Source organism: Lithobates pipiens, unplaced genomic scaffold (assembly GCF_037356315.1).
Source record: "Lithobates pipiens isolate NorthernLeopardFrog02 unplaced genomic scaffold, aLitPip1_a1.2 Scaffold_18, whole genome shotgun sequence".
Lineage (NCBI taxonomy): Eukaryota > Metazoa > Chordata > Amphibia > Anura > Ranidae > Lithobates > Lithobates pipiens.
Window position 1 is genome coordinate 111,113,694 of NW_027507758.1, and position 22,418 is coordinate 111,136,111.

The 22,418-nt window shown below is 42.4% G+C and overlaps 1 protein-coding gene across 3 annotated transcripts in view; it reads left to right on the forward strand.

Moving 5' to 3' along the window:
• Positions 1–540: 540 nt before the first annotated feature.
• The window catches only part of RRBP1 (ribosome binding protein 1), a 119,392-nt gene continuing 97,514 nt past the window's right edge, over positions 541–22,418 (forward strand). For all 3 annotated transcript variants that reach the window (XM_077486007.1, XM_077486009.1, XM_077486008.1), the window contains exon 1: positions 541–681. The gene's annotated coding sequence lies outside the window, so the exon portion shown is untranslated. The remainder of the gene's footprint in view (positions 682–22,418) is intronic.

Here is a 22,418-nt window from a genome sequence, read left to right on the forward strand (position 1 = left end):
GTGTAATGTGAAGGGGTCCAGAGGTGTAGGGGCTGTGTAATCTAAAAGCATGCAGAGGTATTGGGGCTATGTAATGTGAAGGGGTCCAGAGGTGTGGAGGGATGTGTAATGTGAAGGGGTCCAGAGGTGTAGGGGGCTGTGTAACATAAAGTGGTCCAAAGGTGGGGGGGTGGCTGTGTAATGTAAACGGGGTTGTCCTACATTGTACCCGCAGTCATAGCTGCAGGCCTATAGATTTCAATTTGTTTTCCTGCATTTTCTGACTGCGCACCAAAAAGTCCCACATGGTGCATCTTTAGCGCACTGGACTTTATTCATCAAACTTTTTATTGGCAGATAATGATAGGAAGACTAAACATAAAACACACGTATAAAGTATATATGATCTAATAAATATATCTATGGTGTGAGATCGTCTCTCCTTGTCTATACAGTACGTAGAAGAATCCATTCAGCCCCTAGGCGGTCTCTGTACAGTACAGCTCAGCTCACATCTGACAATGACCACACTCATGTTTGCTGACGTTAGCAATAAAGTTTCATTGAAAAAAAAAGCCAATGAAAAGAAAAGTGCCACGACTCCAGAGAGTCAGCAGAGAGGCTGAGCCGGCTGAGAGCGGAGTGTGTGCCAGGAGGATCCGAGCAGAGCACTGTCACAGCAAGCACCCGATCCCTGGGCAGGTAAGTCACCCCTACCTACCGCAACAATCTGCAATACACAGCTAGCCAGGCTGAGCACTCTGATCACTTCTATCACAGCTGGATGCATTCCTATGGAAAATACACGGATCGGACTCCCCAGTCCGAAGCAGCTGCTGGGAATTTCCCCTCAGTACTTTATTGGGCAGACAGGGAGGGAAGGGGACTACAAAGTCCAGCATGGATGTTCAGGACTGGGGGTTGCAGATCAGAGGCAGATGTTCCATTGCTGTGCGGAGGAGCTCTATTGCTAGGAGTTGTAATGTGTATGAGTGTGATCGGTACAATGTGGAGGAGACTTTCATCTGAGTGTCTGTAGTGGTTGTGATCGGTGATCGTGTATGGACTTTGTATGGAGGGTGTCTGTACGTGTCAGTTCAGACACAGCCAGAGAAGTGCAATGTCTGGATCGCTGAGATGATATAATCCATAGATTGTTATGATTAGATCTCTGTGATCACATCGGTGATCTCTTCTCCTGGAAGGGATGTGGGTGACTGAGTAGGAGAGGAGATCCCGGGGAGAGAGGAGATCCCGGTGGATGGGGCTGTGCAGGGGCTGCTGATGGAAAGTTTGATGGGAGCTCTTCTAGAGGCTTACGTGTCCACATCTGATCAGAGCGACACGTCTGCTGATCCCATCTAGCGGTGTTCAGCCAGGATCAGGGCAATCTCATAGGATGGCCTGCATTGCAATACATGGGGCGATCTGGACAAGCAGCCCCTTCTTCTTTTTCCTTTTCTTTTTCTTCTTCGTCCTCTTCTGTTTGCTTTTTTTTCTTCTTTGTTTTCTTTCTCTTCTGTTTCCATTTTCTTCTTCTTCTTCCTCTTCTTCTGTTTTTTCCATTTTCTTCTTTTTCTTCTTCTTCTTCCTCTTCTGTTTCCCTTTACTTCCTCTTCTGTTTCCTTTTTTCTTCTTCATTTTCTTCTTCCTCTTCTGTTTCCTTTTTCTTCTTCTTCCTTGTCTGTTTCATTTTTCTTCTTCTTCCTCTTCTGTTTTTTCTTTTCTTCTTTTTTATTTTTTTCTTCTTCCTCTTCTGTTTCCTTTTTTTCTTCTTCTTCCTTTTCTGTTTTCTTCTCTTCTTCTTCTTTTTTTTTTTTTTTTTGTCTTCGTCTTCCTCTTCTGTTTCCTTTTTCTTCTTTGTCTTCCTCTTGTTTCCTTTTTCTTCTTTGTCTTCCTCTTCTGTTTCCTTTTTCTTCTTCTTCTTCCTCTTCTGTTTCCTTTTTCTTCTTTGTCTTCCTCTTCTGTTTCCTTTTTCTTCTTTGTCTTCCTCTTCTGTTTCCTTTTTCTTCTTTGTCTTCCTCTTCGGTTTCCTTTTTCTTCTTTGTCTTCCTCTTCTGTTTCCTTTTTCTTCTTCTTCTTCCTCTTCTGTTTCCTTTTTTTCTTCTTTTTTTGTTTTCTTCTTCCTCCTCCTCTGTTTTCTTTTTGTTCTTCATTTTCTTTTTCTTCCTCTTCTTCTGTCTCTCTTTTTTTCTTCATTTTTTTTCTTCTTCCTCTTCTGTTTCCTTTTTTTCTTCTTCTTCCTTTTCTGTTTTCTTCTCTTCTCTTCTTCTCTTTTTTTTGTCTTCGTCTTCCTCTTCTGTTTCCTTTTTTCTTCTTTGTCTTCCTCTCCTGTTTCCTTTTTCTTCTTTGTCTTCCTCTTCTGTTTCCTTTTTCTTCTTCTTCTTCCTCTTCTGTTTCATTTTTCTTCTTCTTCTTCCTCTTCTGTTTCCTTTTTTCTTCTTCTTTTTTTTCTTCTTCCTCCTCCTCTGTTTTCTTTTTGTTCTTCATTTTCTTTTTCTTCCTCTTCTTCTGTCTCTCTTTTTTTCTTCATTTTCTTCTTCCTTGTCTGTTTCCTTTTTCTTCTTCTTCCTTGTCTGTTTCATTTTTTTTCTTCTTCCTCTTCTATTTCCTTTTTTTCTTCTTCCTTTTCTGTTTTCTTCTCTTCTCTTCTTCTCTTTTTTTTGTCTTCGTCTTCCTCTTCTGTTTCATTTTTCTTCTTCGTCTTCCTCTTCTGTTTCATTTTTCTTCTTCGTCTTCCTCTTCTGTTTCCTTTTTTTCTTCTTCGTCTTCCTCTTCTGTTTCCTTTTTTTCTTCTTCTTCTTCCTCTTCTGTTTTTTTTTCTTCTTTTTTATTTTTTTCTTCTTCTTCCTCTTCTGTTTCCTTTTTCTTCTTTGTCTTCCTCTTCTGTTTCCTTTTTCTTCTTTGTCTTCCTCTTCTGTTTCCTTTTTCTTCTTTGTCTTCCTCTTCTGTTTCATTTTTCTTCTTCTTCTTCCTCTTCTGTTTCCTTTTTTCTTCTTCTTTTTTTTCTTCTTCCTCCTCCTCTGTTTTCTTTTTGTTCTTCATTTTCTTTTTCTTCCTCTTCTTCTGTCTCTTTTTTTCTTCATTTTCTTCTTCTTCCTTGTCTGTTTCCTTTTTCTTCTTCTTCCTTGTCTGTTTCATTTTTTTTCTTCTTCCTCTTCTATTTCCTTTTTTTCTTCTCTTCTCTTCTTCTCTTTTTTTTGTCTTCGTCTTCCTCTTCTGTTTCCTTTTTTTCTTCTTCGTCTTCCTCTTCTGTTTCCTTTTTTTTCTTCTTCGTCTTCCTCTTCTGTTTCCTTTTTTTTCTTCTTCGTCTTCCTCTTCTGTTTCCTTTTTTTCTTCTTCGTCTTCCTCTTCTGTTTCCCTTTTTCTTCCTTTTTTCTTATTCTTCTCTGGGATGACTGGTAGAAGCAAATCTGCTGATCACTATCCAATTTATAAAGGGGCCAACTACTCCAGGCCACCCCCTCTGAGCAAAAATATCATTAAAAAAAATGACATTCTTTTATTACAATGTTTCTTGGGAAGCGATCGTTTGCCTTCAATCATCTTTAAAACTGATACAATCTAACGCAGTAAACGCTCTATAACAAATCTTGGCATTTTACCAGCCAAGGAGGCAGACAGAGGGGATCCTACAAATGCCACACCTTATTTTTGGCTTTTCAAGTTGGACAGGCCACAAACTTGGCCATTGAAGTCAATGGGACCACAAGCCATATGCTTGCAAAATTGTTGTTAAGCTTTAAAAAACAAACAAAAAAAACAACAACCTTGGGATTAATGAGGTGGCGGTATAACTGCTCTGCCGCCCCCACAGAAACAGTATCCACTGTGGATCACTTTTCTAAAAGATGGGGGGGGAGCATAAACCCAGGCATGAAAGGGAATCCTGCCTAAAGCCAGCCATAGATGGCTCAATTCTCGATCCACCTATGGACAGGCTGGGTGTACTGAAGTCAATCCATCAATCGACCTCAATACAACCAGCCTGTTGAAGTTTTTGCATGTGATTACTGCCATTGGCATAAAGTGGAATCCTGCCTATAGCCAGGCATAGGTGGATCAAATCTCGGCTGGCTCAGTAGGGACCAAAATTCAATTCATTTATAGGCAGGCTGGTTTTACTGAAGTCAATCCATCAGTCGACTTCAGTACAATCCGCCTGTTGAAGTTTTTGCATGTGATTACTACCGGTGGCTATAGCTGTTGGCAGTAATCATTTTGTTCTGCTGGCAGGGAAGGCTCCTTGCCAGCAGAATACAATCTCACTGCTGGAGGGATTCCCTGATCAAGCGATTTTCTTTCCTGCAACTGGGTGGGGGGGGGGACATTGCACCACCTATGACTTGCTTAACACTACCTATTCTTAAAAATGTCCCCTCTTGCTACCTATCCTGCCTACCCCATGTTAAAAAAGGATCAGTATAATTACCTTTTTTCAGTCCAGCTGTATTATACACAGTTCTGGCTCCCCTCTATCAGCGAGTGGCAGCTGCAGGGGAGCACCAACAATGGCTGGGCTATGGGAGTCTACAGGTGACATCACCGCTCCCAGAATTCCCAGCCTTTTTTTTTTCATTGGGTTATCCACAAAAACATGCCCAGCAACCCCACCAGTGTTCTGTAGGAATCAGCCAAATTGCACCCCAAAGCCTCCTGGGGTGTATGACCTGAGTCTGTAGCCCACCACCCCTAACTCATACAGAATCTGGAGGTTCTTCTCCATGCCGGTTATCCTCCTCGAGTTATCCTCTTTGAATTTAGTGTGTCTATCATCAAAGATGTAGCTGGATAGCCGCACTCCGAATTATGAATAAGCACCGTGTTCGGTGTGAAACATGTCAGCGGCTGTGCAGTTAGTCTGTTTACCAGCCTAGATGCTATGATTTTAATTACATTTTTGAAATAAAGTTGAATAATTCGGTGTGCGGCTATCCAACTACATCTTTTCTACTTCAGTTCCTGTTGCAAACAGAGCCAGCACCCTGTGGGATTGTGGAGACAGCTGTTTTGGGAGAAGTCATTACCTTAGAGCAGTAATTCTTTGTATTTATATCTGTCTATCATCAAACCTTCTCTAACTCCCACCATCAAACCAACCCCCCCACCCCACCTGAATTGTGGGGTTCTTCTTCTACGGCCTTTTTCTTTTTTAATTTTTAAATTTACCATGGATGTGAGGAATTTCAATCACTTAGCTGTGTCATTCATTTACAGAGATCTGTAAATGAGATGACTACAAGTTCCATCTACCACCACAGCATAGGGACTCGTAGATCTCAATTTTAAAAACTTTTTTTTTTTTTTGGCATGTGAAACCTGTTTTTTTTTTTTTTTCTTTTTCTAAATGTCGATGCCCCCTTCGCATGTTTGCCAGTGGCCAGTGTTGTCCACTGAGAACTCCTATGCAAGAAAAAGACATAGAAAAAAATGAACAAACTCATATTATATTTTATATTCTATTTAATATTTTGAATTATTATTAATATTTATTAATATAATTATTAATTTTGTCAAAATTTTGTAAAATTTAGCTACAATTTTCAATTTTTCCCTATGTATGGCGACTTTTGGGACACCATGTATAATTTATTGTGTTTAGATAGACGCAGATAAATGGTAACCTTTGCAATACACTGAGCTCTATAATGGTTCATAATTTGCAAGACGGGTCAGATAATGGACATCTCTTCCATTTCAAGTTGGGACACAATGTCAAGAGGAAGTGGGAAAGCATTATGTGTCTCTCGGAAGTGTTTGTAATATTATTACAAACCAGTAAAACGGGGAGGTCATGAAGAATGCCTCCATATTCTCAACTTTGGTTTTCACATAACAATGGTGGAGCTGACCTACATCTAGTATGAAACAGGCCCTCAAGACCCAGAGGGCCCTTGTACAGTTGCACACTTTGCATAAATGGATTGTCCACCTTAATGGTCTCTTCACTTGAAAGTTAAACTACATATATGTAAACTGTTAACCTGCCACCGAATTGCCATTCTGTTCTGCAAGTCCTGTGATCCAGGAATTACCAGCAGGAAGTATAGCCAAGTCCTGAGGTTGTGTAATAGTCCCTGGCCTTAGGTTCCTCAACAGCCTGTAATTGGACAATGAAAGAGTAGTCGCACACTGATGAGCTCATCACTCTGCCTTTTTCTCCCGTCGGGAAGCTCCCAGTGTTAGACAGCAATATGCAAGGTTTTACCAACTCTATCACAGTGAAGGCCCTACCTGTACCAGTCTGAGTGCTGCTGTACAAGGGGTTGCTAGAGGCTAATATCAAGACAGATTTGGGTACTGTTGTATGTAAAATGTGTGTTTGTTGCTACCTGTCCCATCGCACAAGCCTCAATGCCTATTGCACACGGTGAGATTATCCGACAAATGGTCGTCCTGTTTTATTTTATTTTTTGCATGCTAATCTCATATCAAAATGAAGTTACGTAAATTCTCGTACGACAGAATAAAAATTCGGAAGTGATGTAATGTGTTGTAGTGTATTTGTATTGTATTTTCTAACACTACCTGTACTAATTAAATGAAAATTTGTACCATCTGGTATCGTACAACATTTTCCATGCTTGTCCCATTGGTTTATATTGGATGAACTATCGTGATCGGCTCTGGAAAGCTGTGTACTGATGAGCAGATTATCATACGATTGCTTCGAAAGCGGTATTTTTTTGTACGATTTTCTGATCGTGTGTACAGACTGTTAGTCTTTACAAGAGGCAAAACGATTATAGATGGTCCTTGCAGCTGATACAGCATCATATTTCATGTCTGGAACTGGGTCAGTGTGCTGTAAAGGGTCAGCAAGTGCTAGGAGTGAAGGCTGGCCTCATTCACATGAGAATACCTATTTGTACACACGTGCAAAGGGCCATTTTTGCCTGCATGGGATGCACAGAGGTTCCATGCATCTACATGCAGGCATTCCCATTCATATCTATTGGGATGTAGCAACTGCATGGACACAGCTGCTGGTCCTAATTTGATAGCCATGCGCAACAGTGTGCGTTTGGGGACACACACCCATCAGCTGTGTCCATGCAACTGACGTGTCCCAGTAGACATGAATGGGACTGCCTGCTTGCAGATGTACAGACCGCCTATGGATCCCAAGCAGGCAAAGATGGCCCTCCCCATGGGTATATGCATACCTACGCCCAATTCACAGCCTTATAAAAAAAACACTATTACCAAAAGTATTGGGACGCCTGCCTTTACATGCACAAGAAATTTATTGGCGTCCCAGTCTTAGTCCGTAGGGTCCAATATTAAGTTTTCCCATCCCTTGCAGCTATAACAGCTTCAACTCTTCTGGGAAAGCTGTCCACAAGGTTTAGGAGTGTGTCTATGGGAATGCTTGACCATTCTTCCAGAAGCGCATTTGTAAGGTTTGGGCACTGATTTATATGAGAAGGCCCGGCTCACAGTCTCCACTCTAATGCCGCCTACACACAACCGGACTTTTCGAGGGACTAGGTCCGGCGGTCTTTCCGACTGAGTTTTGGCGGAGTTCCGACTGACTTTCCGAATGAACGGACTTGGCACACACAATCACACCAAAGTCTGATGGATTTGAACGTGATGACGTACAACTGGACTAGAATGAGGAAGTTCATAGCCAGTAGCCAATAGCTGCCCTAGCATCAGTTTTTGTCCGTCGGACTAGCATACACACGAACGGATTTCTCGGTCCGGCGGAGTTCCGGTGGAAAAATTTAAAACATGTTCTATTTCTAAAGTCTGCCGGATTTTTGGCAAGCAAAAGTCCGATGGAGCCCACACAAGATCGAATTGTCCGACGTACTTGTTTCATCAGACCTTTGCTGTCAGAAAGTCCGGTCGTGTGTACGCGGCATTATTCACCTCAAAGGTGTTTTATTGGGTTGAGGTCAGGACTCACAAAGCAAGGTCCATAAAGACAAAGATGAGCGAGTTTGGGGTGGAGGAACTTGACTGGCCTGCACAAAGTCCTGACCTCAACTCGATAGAACACTTTTGGGATGAATTAGAGGGGAGACTGCGAGCCAGGCCTTCCTGTCCACATCAGTGCCTGACCTCACCAATGAGCTTCTGGAAGAATGGTCAAACATTCCCAAAGACACACCCTAAACCTTGTGGACAGCCTTCCCAGAAGAGTTGAAGCTGTTAAAGCTGCAAAGGGTGGGCCAACTCAATATGGAACCCTACGGACTAAGACTGGGATGCCATTAAAGTTTATGTGCATGTAAAGGTAGGTGTCCCAATACTTTTGGTAATATAGTGTATTATTATATTGTGTAGTGGTTAGCAATTTCACCTAGCAGCAAAAAGTGTTGCTGGTTCAAATCCCCGACCATGACACCATCTGCCTGGAGTTTTCATGTTCTCCCTGTGCCTGCATGGGTTTCCTCCGGGTACTCCGGTTTCCTCCCACACTCTAAAGACACGCTGGTAGGTTAATCGGATCCGGTCCAAATTGGTCCTAGTATGTGTATGAATGTGTATCAGGGACCTTAGGTTGTAAGCTCCTTGAGGGCAGGGACTGATGTGAATGTACAATGTATATGTAAAGCGCTGCGTAAATTGACAGCGCTATATAAGTACCTCAAATAAATGATGTTATAATAGCAGTTTTTCAAAAGTGAGCCCCAGGCAGATGTGGACTAATTACAATAAAAAATTGCGATCAATGGCCTCTCTGAGCCATAACTAGCCATTAATCTTCATTCTTAGTTAAGATATATCTGGAAAATGGAGAAATATGGGAAGCGGATGAAGCTGTTGCGAAATTCCTCCTGTCCATAGAGGGATGAGTCAGTAACATTTTTGGAAAGCATTGAAATAGAATAAGGAACTAAAGAAACTCAGCCAATCACTATCAGTGTTTCATCAACGTGCATGTAGATGGACGTAGAAGTACAGTATCTCACAAAAGTGAGTACACCCCTCACATTTTTGTAAATATTTTATTATTGCTTTTCATGTAACAACACTGAAGAAGTTATACTTTGATACAATGTAAAGTAGTGAGTGTTCAGCTTGTATAACAGTGTAAATTTGCTGTCCCCTCAAAATAACGCAACACACAGCCATTAATGTCTAAACCGCTGGCAACAAAAGTGAGTACACCCCTAAGGGAAAATGTCCAAATTGGGCCCAAAGTGTCAAAATTTTGTGTGGCCACCATTATTTCCCAGCACTGCCTTAACCCTCTTGGGCATGGAGTTCACCAGAGCTTCACAGGTTGCCACTGGAGTCCTCTTCCACTCCCCCATGATGACATCACGGAGGCGGTGATTGTTGGAGACCTTGCGCTCCTCCACCTTGTGTTTGGGGTTGTTATCATGTTGGAATACTGCCCTGCGGCCCAGTCTCCAAAGGGAGGGGATCATGCTTTGCTTCAGTATGTCACAGTACATGTTGCCATTCATGGTTCCCTCAATGAACTGTAGCTTCCCAGTGCCGGCAGCACTCATGCAGCCCCAGACCAAGACACTCTCACCACCATGCTTAACTGTAGGCAAGACACACTTGTCTTTATACTCCTCACCTGGTTGCCACCACACACGCTTGACACCATCTGAACCAAATACATTTATCTTGGTTTCATCAGACCACAGGACATGGTTCCAGTGATCCATGTCCTTAGTCTATTTGTCTTCAGCAAACTGTTTACAGGCTTTCTTGTGTATCATCTTTAGAAGAGGCTTCCTTCTAGGATGACAGCCATGCAGACCAATTTTATGCAGTGTGCAGCGTATGTTCTGATGGGCTGACCCACCCCTTCAACCTCTGCAGGAATGCTGGCAGCACTCACATATCTATTTCCCAAAGACAACCTCTGGATAAGACGCTAAGCATGTGCACTCAACTTCTTTGGTAGACCATGACGAGGCCTGTTCTGAGTGGAACATGTCCCGTTAAACCACTGTATGGTCTTGGCCACCGTGCTGCAGCTCAGTTTCAGCATCTTGGCAATCTTCTTATAGCCTAGGCCAGTGATGGCGAACCTTGGCACTCCTGATGTTTTGGAACTACATTTCCCATGATGCTCAAACACTTTGCAGTGCAGTTGAGCATCATGGGAAATGTAGTTCCAAAACATCTGGAGTGCCAAGGTTCGCCATCACTGGCCTAGGCCATCTTTATGTAGAGCAATAATTCTTTTTTTCAGATCCTCAGAGTTCTTTGCCATGAGGTGCCATGTTGAACTTCCAGTGACTAGTATGAGAGAGTGAGAGCGATAACGCCACATTTAACACACCTGCTCCCCATTCACACCTGAGACCTTGTAACACTAATGAGTCACATGATCCCGGGGAGGGAAAATGGCTAATTGGGTCCAATTTGGACGTTTTTCACTTAGGGGTGTACTCACTTTTGTTGCCAGACATTAATGGCTGTGTGTTGAGTTATTTTGTGAGGACAGCAAATGTACACTGTTATACAAGCTGTACACTCACTACTTTACATTGTAGCAAAGTGTCATTCTTCAGTGTTGTCACATGAAAGGATTTAATAAACTTTTTACAAAAATGCTCACACCAACATTACTTATTTTCTGTACTTGTATGTCTTATCTGCCTTACGGCTTGAGGGTTCATTCACAAAGACGGAAGGCAGACAAGGCATGGACATGAAGATAAAAATAATAATAATGTGCCTCTCCCTTTAGAATTTACATAATGTATGAGGTGCATAACTAAGGAAGAGCATGGACACCCAGTACTTCTTCTAATATAATTGTAATGACATAATTAGCTCAAGTCCCCATGGAGCCAGTCACAGGATCAATGTGATGTAACAGACAATTGTTATATTAACAAGACACTTCTGTACTGTCAGTGCAACAAAGACTTCCTGTCCATTCAGCTAGAATGGCATGGCCCAGGCTTAAGCTGGATATCGATTTAATATGATGTCTTCAAAGATTCAATTTAATGTTACATAATGTGGGTGAAGGATGGCACCTCTGTAAACTTTTTTTTTTTTTTGTTGTTGTTGTCTGTGTCCCTGTCAGGGATTTATCCACACTTCCTGGACTGGTGACAACTAGGACAGGAAGTGAGATTTCCCTAAAGTGTGCCCCAGAAAACAAAAACTGACAACAGTGGTGGGAACGACCAAGGTTGCAATTGCAACCAGGCCCTGGCAGTCCTCCACTGTGGGGGCCCCAAGATGTCCTGCTGTCAGCTCGGAACTGCCCGAATGTTGCTACTGCTCAGGCAGAAGGGGGCGGGTCTGGCGCTAGCAGCGAGGAAGGAACGCATCAAGACGGATGTGTAGACCGGACTCCTTCTCAACAATTTAACCCTTCCCACCCTGTCCAAGACTTCAACAAGAGTTGGATGGAGCTATACTTTAACAAAGGTGGTGACACATGTGCTGTAATTATTTTGTACCACTCTTGTAGCTTTGGGGTGATCAATTATTTTTACTGATATTTTTCACATTAAGGCCTTATGCACACTAGGCATTTAGCCCCTGTACATGAGATTCCAGTGTTTTCATGCAGGCGGCCCCTCTGCCGGTAGCATAGAATTCCATGGGAGGCTGAAAATAATTGATCACCCCAAAACTACGAGAGTGGTACAAAATAATTACAGCACATGTCACTATCTTTGTTAAAGTGTAACTCCATCCAACTCTTCAAAAAATCGGGAAGAAAAGAATGGATTATTGCGGTGCCAAAAAACACATGTACACCATGATTTATAAAATATTTGTTAATTTTATTACATTACAAATTAATTACAAAAGACAAACAGTAATAAAAACCAAATAATATTAGGGAGCAGAATCCAAGGAATGAAGGCCAACAGTGTGGTAATCGGCCTTCAATAAACTAGTCAATTGCTGTTTTTGTATTGTAGAGCCATTTATCCATTTTGTCGGTCCATCTTGTTCCTCTGTAGAAGCCAATGCCTTGGCGAAACATGTAGGGAAGACCCGACTTGACTAGTTTATTGACGGCCGATTACCACACTGTTGACCTTCATTCCTTGGATTCTGCTCCCTAATATTATTTGGTTTTTATTACTGTTTGTCTTTTGTAATTAATTTGTGATGTAATAAAATGAACAAATACTTTATAAATCATGGTGTACATATGTTTTTTGGCACCACAATAATCCCTTCTTTTCTTCCCATTTTTTTGATTTTTCCTATTGGGATGAGGTGCCCTATCTAAATATGGACCCTATTGCCACTCTCCTTCCATTGTTCCATCCGACTCTGGTTGAAGTCTTGGTTGAATGAAAAAAAAAACTCCATAGTGGGGTAGATTTTCTAAAGCCGGAGCACTCAGAATCTGGTGCAGCTGTGCTTAGTAGCCAATCAGCTTCTAACCTCAGCTGGTTCAGTTAGAGTTTGGCAATAAAACCTGGAAGCTGATTGGTTTCTATGCAGAAGTGAGCCTGGTTTTTGCACTCTCCAGCTTTAATAAACCCCATTGCGCACCAGGCTTAACTTAATCCAAAATGAAAAATGAAAGTTTTGCCTAGAGTTCTACTTTAAGGTTCCAGTGCTATCAATCTACTACTGCCAGCATTATTTTAAAACAAACATGGAGATATAATACTGTTTACATTATTATAAGAGTAAAAATTCTCTTAAAAAAAAAAAGGGATTTAAAGTGTTTATTAAAACCGCGGCGTACCTTGTCAAGAGACTAGATTGGTGATTACGTTGTGTGGAAAGAAGAGAACAGTAATACCCATATCCCATCTAAATAGGTACAAAGGCAGCACTTGTGCATACAATGCACAGATGTAAAGCTAGATAATGGAGAAGTGTATTGCAAATTCTTTTAACTGGTGCTAGTTAATATATGTGTGCTATGATTTCCATACATGATCAGTATCCTTTCAAAAACTGTAATAGGAGAAAATAATTGTATAGCCCCAACGTGGATCCTATTCATACAGTATGCAAAGTTCCTGAATTTACAGCTGCCTGTATTATAGACGTGAGAATTTGCCTACAGCATGGGGAAAATATGGCAACCGTAGGAGGGAGCACCATATATCCGAAAAACTTTCCGTAAATCACATCTTCTAAGGTTAATGGTACAGATGGTAACCGGGTATGAATATAAATCCAGGTTAGCTTTGCTTTGTGCGCTTTTCTGATGCTAGCAGTTCTGCTCTGAGACTACTTACAATGCTAGGTGACTAATTAAATCGAATGCTGCCTCAGTCTCGGAGGACCCCTTAATTATCTGCAATGCACAGTACAAGTGCAGCACCATGCTCACTCCAGATCGTAAAAGACAAAGGTCCACATTATTGTAGGCAACGCTTTATAGTCTTGTTTCTGACACATCATTAATACTTCAGTTTTTGTTTGGCTCCTGTAGGGTTGGGGATTCTGTAGGATCAGTCTGCGTTGTACTGGAAGCCAGCATGCACACTACATATGTGAAAGCTACGACCAAAGAAATTTGGGGACCATTGTACTGCTGTAGGTATTAGGACATACTGTATATTATGGCCTCCTTCTTTAATTAATACTAGGTTTAAAATCCAAGTCTGATGCCACTGCCCTATTTTTCCATCTTATCCAATCAGAGATAGCTTTGCGTTTATTGAGGAAATTCTAAGTGCTACTGTCTGTAGCCCTGACAGTGAGATCTCTGAGTGCTTTTGGCCCTCCTGTGATAGCTAAGGTTGGTTAGTGAGTTGGACTTCTGCTTTCAAGCTTTATAATTCAACTAACATTCCGTTAGAGGTAGAGCTGCGCAATTCTGGCCAAAGTGAGAATCACGATTTTTTTTGCTTAGAATAAAAAGATCACGATTCTCGCGGCGTAAAATCTTTCATATTGTACAAAAAATAAAATAAAAAATTGGATACATTTACTGGTTAGTTTTTTTTTTCTTTGCCAAAAAAATGCATTTGAACGACTGCTGCGCAAATACAGTGTGACATAAAATATTGCAACAACCACCATTTTATTCTCTAGTGTCTGTACTAATATATATATATATATATATATATATATATATATATATATATATATATATATATATGTTTGGGGCTTCTAAGTAAATTTCTAGCAGAAAAAAAAATATTTTAACTTGAAACCAACAAATGTCAAAAAAAGGTTTAGTGTTTAAAGAGGAGGGCCGGTTATACAAAAAAAAAAAAAAAAAAGTCAGCAGCTGCAAACACTGCAGCTGCTGACTTAATCAACACACTCACCTGTCCAGGGTGCCCGCGATGTCGGCCGCCCGAGGCCGACCCGTCCCTCGGCTCTCGGGTCCCGGTGCTGCCATTCCTTGTAAGGGAAACAGGCAGTGGAGTCTTACGGCTTCACTGCCCGTTTCCTACTGCGCATGCGCGAGTCCCGCAGCTACTGCGCATGCGCGAGTCCCGCAGCGCTTTCTGAATGGGACGCGCTGTGTTCTGGAACACACAGTTCCCAGAACACAGCGCGACTCATTACCCAGAAGACGCCGCGACGAAGACAGAAGATCTCCGTGGAGGAGGAAGAGGAAGATTAGGAGAAAGTGCCTAGCAACAGGCATTTCTGGTAAGTAAAAAAAAAATTTTTTTTCATTTTTTTTTTTTTTTTTTTTTTATATTTTTTTGTAATTTTTAATATTTTTTTTGTTTTCAGGGTGGCCCTCCACTTTAAGTGGTTAAACTTCCTAATTTTCACACCAAAGTGTATTCCTTTGATCTAAAGGACAAATTGTCACAATGTTTATAGTTAAGTTATACTGCTTAAGGGTCCTTTCACACGGGGCGGATCAGTTCTGATCCGCCCCGTGGATATCCGTTTGCTCAGCGGGGATCACTCCGCCGATCCCCGCTGAGCAGGGAGATGACAGCTCCGTCTCTGCACACTGCGCAGGGACGGATCTGTCACAGCGCCGCTCTCCCCTATGGGAGATCGGATGACGACGGACCGCAGTGCCCGTCGTCATCCGATCCGATCCGCAGACGGATGGAAAAATAGCTTTTTCCTCCGTTACACTTTTTCGGATCGGAGCGGGTCGGATGTCAGCGGACATGTCACCGCTGACATCCGACGCTCCATAGACCTCTATGGAGCACCCGTTCAGGTCCGCCTGAAAAACTGACAGGCAGGCCTGAACGGGACATCAGTGTGAAAGAGGCCAAAGAATGTTGTGATTCTTGGCAGACTGCCCATTTTTTTTTTTTTTGCTTTCTTTTGATGGCTGTCAGCTTTAGCAGAGCAGAGAATTCTCTGCATAGAAAGAATCGGCAAATACTTTTTTCAATATCGCAACGGGGAAAGAATTGCGATAACAATTCTTAACGATTAATCGTGCAGCTCTATTTAGAGGCCGAAACCGAAATACAAATATTAGTTCGCTAAATATGTAGATACACAATATATGTATAAGTGCACACAACTCTTAGTGGATGTCAGTGACTGAAATATAAATCCCAGCAAAACAGTCCACATATGTTGGGTAGTGAACAATTATCAATGTTAGTCTTCACAACGAAAAGATCAGGCAACCCACAGTTCAGTTGGACCGGGAACAACGACTTGTCTGGAGTAATTTCAGAAAAAATAAATACTCTTACCAGAGAGAATGGACTCATCTGTCATATGACAGTGGGTCAACTGCGCTGTATCCGGTAAGTTGGTGGTAGGTCCACTTAAATCACTGCGCTGTATCCGGATTTCACGGACTTCCAGTATTGGAGGCTGTAACGTATGTCTCCCGGGTCAACAGGGTCCAGTTATTCACATTGGGGTGCCCTCCCAAGTACGGTGGATATTCAGGAAAAGGAAAAAAGGCTCCAAATGGTGCAGGTCAGACGGTAACCATTGGGTTTATTAAGAAAGGTCATAAAAACCATGACATAAAAACAACATGTGATCACAAAATAAAATAGAACATAGAAAAGCAATGTGGGGTGCAAAATGCAAGCCCGACGTGTTTCGACAACAAAAGGTCTTCAACATGGGCATTCATGAGAGATTATATAACAAATAATGTATTGTGTTAGAATATTCATAGTAAAAATAAAATAAAATAAAATAAAATATACAAAATAGAAATTAAATTACAATTATAATATCATTAGTCAGGTATGATTATGGACGCTAAATGCTAAAAAGGGAGCAATGATTAAGTAATAATATAAGGTATTATGAAACAATAATGGATTATAAACTACAATCAGGGCCAAGGTCCATCTATATGGCTTGGTATTCCCTGAAAAAGTAAGTGAACATATTTTCTACCCCTATTACTATATTACTATTACTATGTACTATAAAAAGGAGTCGGGAAAGGGGAAGGTTAGTAATAGGAAAGGGGAGGAAGAAAAAACCTTCCAGAGAGTAATATTTTGTGGTATAGTAGAAATCACCTATCAAAGGGAGTGCAGGATTTATCATATTTCTTTGTGTCTATATCAATGATTTATTTGTACCTGGTGGAAGATAATGATCTATCCATGGTTTCCATATGGATTCAAATTGAGGATTTTGTCTAGATAAATGGCTTCAGTCTTTGCATGTACCATGGCTTGTGTCACTCTTTTGTTTGACAGTTTGTATGCAAAGAGAGTTAGTTTTCCATGCTTTTGCTATGGATTGTTTAGCTGCTGTTTATACCTTTTTGATTTTATTACAACACTCAGTCTTTTTGTGTATGAGTCTATCAGCATGGCACATCTTGACTTGGCAATATTTGCCCTCTCTTCTTATCTCCTGTGCACAGCCCTCTTCAGATCACCCCACAGATTTTCAATCGGATTCAGGTCTGGGCTCTGGCTGGGCCATTTCAAAACTTTAATCTTCTTCTGGTAAAGCCATTCCTTTGTTTATTTGGATGTTTGCTTTGGGTCGTTGTCATGCTGAAAGATGAAGTGCCTCTTCATGTTCAGCTTTCTATCAGAAGCCTGAAGGTTTTGTGCCAATATTGACTGGTATTTGGAACTGTTAATAATTTCCTCTACTTTGACTTCCAGCTGAAGAAAAACAGCCCCAAAGCATGATGCTGCCACCACCATGCTTCATAGTGGGTATGGTGTTCTTTTGGTGATGTGCAGTGTTGGTTTTACACCAAACATATCTTTTGCAATTAGTGCCAAAAAGTTCAACTTTGGTTTCATCAGACCATAACGCATTTTTCCACATGCTTTTGGGAGACTTCAGAGTTTTTGCTAAATTTAGCCGGGCTTGGATGTTTTTCTTGGTAAAAGAAGGGCTTTCGTCTCGCCACTCTAACCCAGAGCCCAGACATATGAAGAAAACCAGAGATTGTTGTCTAATGTACCACACAGCCAGTACTTGCCAAATATTCATGCAGCTCCTTCAATGTTGCTGTAAGCCTCTTGGCAGCCTCCCTGACCAGTTTTCGTCACATCTTTTCATAAATTTTGGAGGAACGTCCAGTTCTTGGTAATATCACTGTTGTGCCATATTTTCTCCACTTGATGATGACTGTCTTCTCTGTGTTCCATGGTATATCTAATGCCTTGGAAATTCTTTTGTACCCTTCTCCTGCCTGATAACTTTTAACAATGAGATCCCTCTGGTGCTTTGGAAGCTCTCTACGGACCATGGCTGTTGCTGTAGGATGCGACTAAGAAAATGTCAGGAAAGACCTACTAGAACAGCTAAACTTTATTTGAGGTTAATCAGAGGCACTTTAAATGATGGCAGGTGTGTACTGACTCCTATTTCCTTTTAGTTCTGAACATGTCTACATCCTCAGTTATAAGAGGGTGTGCACACTTATGCAACCACATTATTTTAATTTTTTTATTTTTACCCCCCCCCCCTTAAAAAAAAAAAAAGATTTCAGTTTGTTTTTCAATTGAGTTGTACAGTTTATAGGTCACATTAAGGTGGAAAAAGTTCTAAAATTATTTATTTTGTCTCATGTTTTTATATCCCAGAAACCAGACATTTTAACAGGGGTGTGTAGACTTTTTATATCCACTGTATGTGCTTTATAATTCCAACTAGGAAGTCAGGCAAGGCGAACCTCAGATATAACGGAAACCTGCCTGTGTTACATCAGAGGGGTGCGGGGTCACCCATACGTCACGGAAAAGCCTGGGTTTCCCCTTGCGTCAGAGGGGGGCGGGGTCTGGTGATGGGTGGTCCCGCCCTCCGCATATAACAAACGTCAGGCCGCCGGAATCCCCGCAGTGTCTCCTTCGTGGAGACAGAAGATGGATGGATTCGCTGCGCTGATTCAGATGAGCCATCGCTGGACCCCGGAGAGATGATCGTCCGTCGTTGGATAGCAAGAGTGGATTACCACCGCTGGAATCTTTTTTTATTTATTTTTTTTTTTTTTTTTAATAAAGGAATTTTTCAAAAGTGTGTTTGTCTTATTTAACTATTTTTTACACTTTCTTTGTGAAATGGTAGGTACCCCCTTACCATTTCAAACAGAGGGGGTGGGATCTGGGGGTCCCCTTGTTAAAGGGGGCTTCCAGATGCTGATAAGCCCCCCGCTCACAGACCCCCACAACCACCGGCCAGGGTTGTGGGGATGAGGCCCTTCTCCCCATCAACATGGGGACAAGGTGCTTTGAGGGGTCAAAGACCCCCCAAAGCATCCTCGCAATGTTGAGGGCATGTGGCCTGGTACGGTTCAGGAGGGAGGGGGGGCGCTCTCTCGTCCCCCCTCTTTTTCTGCGGCCTGCCAGGTTGCGTGCTCGGATAAAGGGTCTGGTATGGATTTTTAGGGGGACCCCACGGCAATTTTTTTTTAAATTTGACACAGGGTTCCCCTTAATATCCATACCAGACCTGAAGGGCCTGGTAATTGAATTTGGGGGACCCCCACGCTTTTTTATTTATTTATTTATTTATTTATTTATTTTATCAATGACTTTCAATGAGCGTTCTCTGTATTACGGAGCCGACAATTCATAATAGCTGCGAGTGATTTTAAAGGACTTTTTTTCCTGCATAAATGACACTTTGTGCAGGGACAGTTCTAAGCACCAGAAACATGCGCCCCTTCACAGGCATACTATAGACCCCCCCCCCCCTCCCGTACGAAATTTAAAGGAATATTACACTTTTATTGTTTCACTTTAATCATTATTAAAATCACTGCTCCCGAAAAAACTTTTCAAACTTTTTTTTTGCATTGATACATGTCCCCTGGGGCAGGACCTGGGTCCCCAAACACTTTTTAGGACAGTAACTTGCAGAATCTTTTCTCTCTGTCAAATCTTTTTTCTCTGTTGAATATTTTCTCTATATAATCTTGGACTAATAGAGGTAAGGTTAGGCACATTCGACCACAGGTTCTATAGACAGATTGTTATTGTCAGAGTCACATCGAATCTTCTATTCTATATCGAACTGTTGTAACAATGAAAACGAAAATAAAGCATTTATTTATGTCGGATCATTCGTTTTTCTGATTCTGTGCTTTCGTTATCGTTTGTCAAAACGAAAATACCGTATATACTCGAGTATAGGCCGACCCGAATATAAGCCGAGGCCCCCAATTTACCCCCAAAAAAACTGGCAAACTTATTGACTCGTGTATAAGCCGAGGGTGAGACATGCCTGTCCATCCCTGTGTGTGTGTCCGTCCATCCCTGTGTGTCCGTCCATCCCTGTGTGTCCGTCCATCCCTGTGTGTCCGTCCATCCATCCCTGTGTGTGTGTGTGTCCATCCATCCATCCATCCCTGTGTGTGTGTGTCTCCATCCATCCATCCATCCATCCCTGTGTGTGTGTGTCTCCATCCATCCATCCATCCATCCCTGTGTGTGTGTGTCTCCATCCATCCATCCATCCATCCATCCCTGTGTGTGTGTGTATCCATCCATCCCTGTGTGTGTGTGTGTCTCCATCCATCCATCCATCCGTGTGTGTGTGTCTCCATCCGTGTGTGTGTGTGTGTGTGTGTGTGTGTGTGTGTGTGTGTGTGTGTGTGTGTGTGTGTCCAGCCTACCTGTGTCCCGAGCCTTTGTCCCGAGCCTCCGTCCCGTGTCGTGCCTTGCCTTCGTCCCGTCCCGTCCCGTCCCGTCCTGTCCCGTGCCGTGCCTTGCCTTGCCTCCGTCCCGTGCCCTCTTCGTCGGCGGCCATTGTAAAATTCAAAAGCCGCGCCTCCTCCTTCGCCTGTGATAGGCGGAACACTGAATTTCCCAGCAGCCTGTGTTCCGCCTATCACGGACGTCGTATCATCCTCGTCCGTAGTACGAGGATGAGACGACGCCCGTGATAGGCGGAACACAGGCTGCTGGGAAATTCAGTGTTCCGCCTATCACAGGCGAAGGCGGAGCCGGAGGCGCGGCTTTTGAATCATAGAATGGCCGCTGTCTGTCTGCTCGACACGCTGATCGAGCGGGCAGACAGCGATGACTCGAGTATAAGCCGAGGGGGGCACTTTCAGCCTCAAAAAAGAGGCTGAAAATCTCGGCTTATACTCGAGTATATACGGTAGCTGAAATTCAGACGAAAATGCATTTGGATGAAAACGAATGCACATGTCTACAAATTACTACCTGTATTTTGCCTCCTGAGGGAAAGAACACAAAAAAAGAAAAAAAAGTTCTGATTTAAATTGATGATACTGCACAGATCTGGCTCCTGACACCCTTTCAGATTGTGTGTTTGTGCTGTACTATCCATGTGTCATGATGACTGATAGCAGCTCAGTAAAGTATACAGGGTTTTGTGTAATATGGCATCACTAGTATCTACACTATATTACCAAAAGTATTGGGAAACCTGGCTTTACATGCACATAAACATTAATGGCATCCCAGTCTTAGCCCCATAGGGTTCAATATTAAGTTGGCCCACCCTTTGCAGCTATAACAGCTTCAACTCTTTCTTTTTATTTTTTTGGAAAGGCTGTCCACAAGGTTTAGGAGTGTGTCTATGGGAATGTTTGACCATTCTTCCAGAAGTGCATTTGTGAGGTCAGGCACTGATGTGAGCGAAAAGGCCTGGCTCGCAGTCTCCTCTCTAATTCATCCCAAAGGGGTTCTATTGGGTGAAGGTCAGGACTCTGGGCAGGCAACTCAAGTTCCTCCACCCCAAACTCCTTCATTAATCCATGTCTTTATGGACTTTTCTTTGTGCACTGGTCCAAATCATTTGGTGGAGGGGGGATTATAGTGTGGAGTTGCTTTTCAGGAGTTGGGTTTGGCCCCTTAGTTCCAGTGAAGGGAACTCTTAGCCATTGTACACACGGTCGGACATTCCGACAACCAAATCCATCTGATTTTGTCCGAAACTGGTGTTGCATACACACGGTCGGACAAAGTTGTTGGAAAATCCAATCGTTCGTAACGTGATGACGTTATTTCGTTAAGACAGGACTACGTTCAGGCTAGTAGCCAATAGCTTTGGTCTAGGAATTTGATCTGAGCATGCGTGGCACTTTGTCCGATCGGAATTCTCTACAAACGATCGGACAAAGTCCAATTGGATCATGTTGTCGGAAAATTTTATAGCCCTGCTCTAAAACTTTGCCAGTCGGATATTCAGATGGAAACAGTCCGATGTAGCCCACATACTGTCGGATTATCCGACAACACGGTCCGATCGGACGTTTTCCGTTGGAATGTCTGACCGTGTGTACAAGGTGTCATTATGCCAAGACATTTTGGACAATTTAATGCACCCAACTTTGTGGGAACAGTTTGGAGATGGCCGCTTTCTGTTCCAACATGGCTTCGCACTAGTGCACAAAGCAAGGTCCATAAAGACATGGATGGAATAGAGGAACTTGACTGGCCTGCTCGCAGTCCTAACCTCAAGCGGTTAGAACACCTTTGGGATGCCATTAAAGTTCATGTGCGTGTAAAGGCAGGTGTCCCAAGTAATGTAGTGTATATAACACAAATTATCTGCTACAATCATGTGAACTTGGAGCTTTCAGGGCTGTAAAATAGATTCCTTACATTGGAATTGGATAAAGGTGAGCTGAATTTTGGAAGCCTACGATAACTAAAAGGAACATTCACAGTGCGGCTTACATCTGTAGGGGTACTTGGGAATATTACCGTATATTATCTTTTAAAATGGATGCACAGAGCGGATGGGAAAGGACAAGTCCGAACCAAATTGTGTTGTTGGCTGGTGGAGGCATGGGGACACCATGCGTTACCTTTTCTAAAGTGACCATGGTATTTTGATGGTTTTGAGGCTGAAGCATTTGGTGTACAGGTTTTGGCATGTTGCACAGTGGTTAGCACTTTGCTTGCAGCACAGGGGTCCTTGGTTTGAAACCTATCCAGTTTTTATATGTTCTTGCTTTTGTATTGCATGGGTTTCCTCCCACATGCCAAAGATATTCTGGTAGGTTATTTGGTTTCCGTTCAAACCGGCCTTAGTGCGTGTGTGTGTGCGTGTGTGTGTGTGTGTGTGTGTGTGTATGTATGTTCGAGAGGGAACTTTATAAGCTCCTTGGGGGAGGGGACTGATCTGAATTTACAGTATGTAAAAATACTGCGTGAACTTTTGAC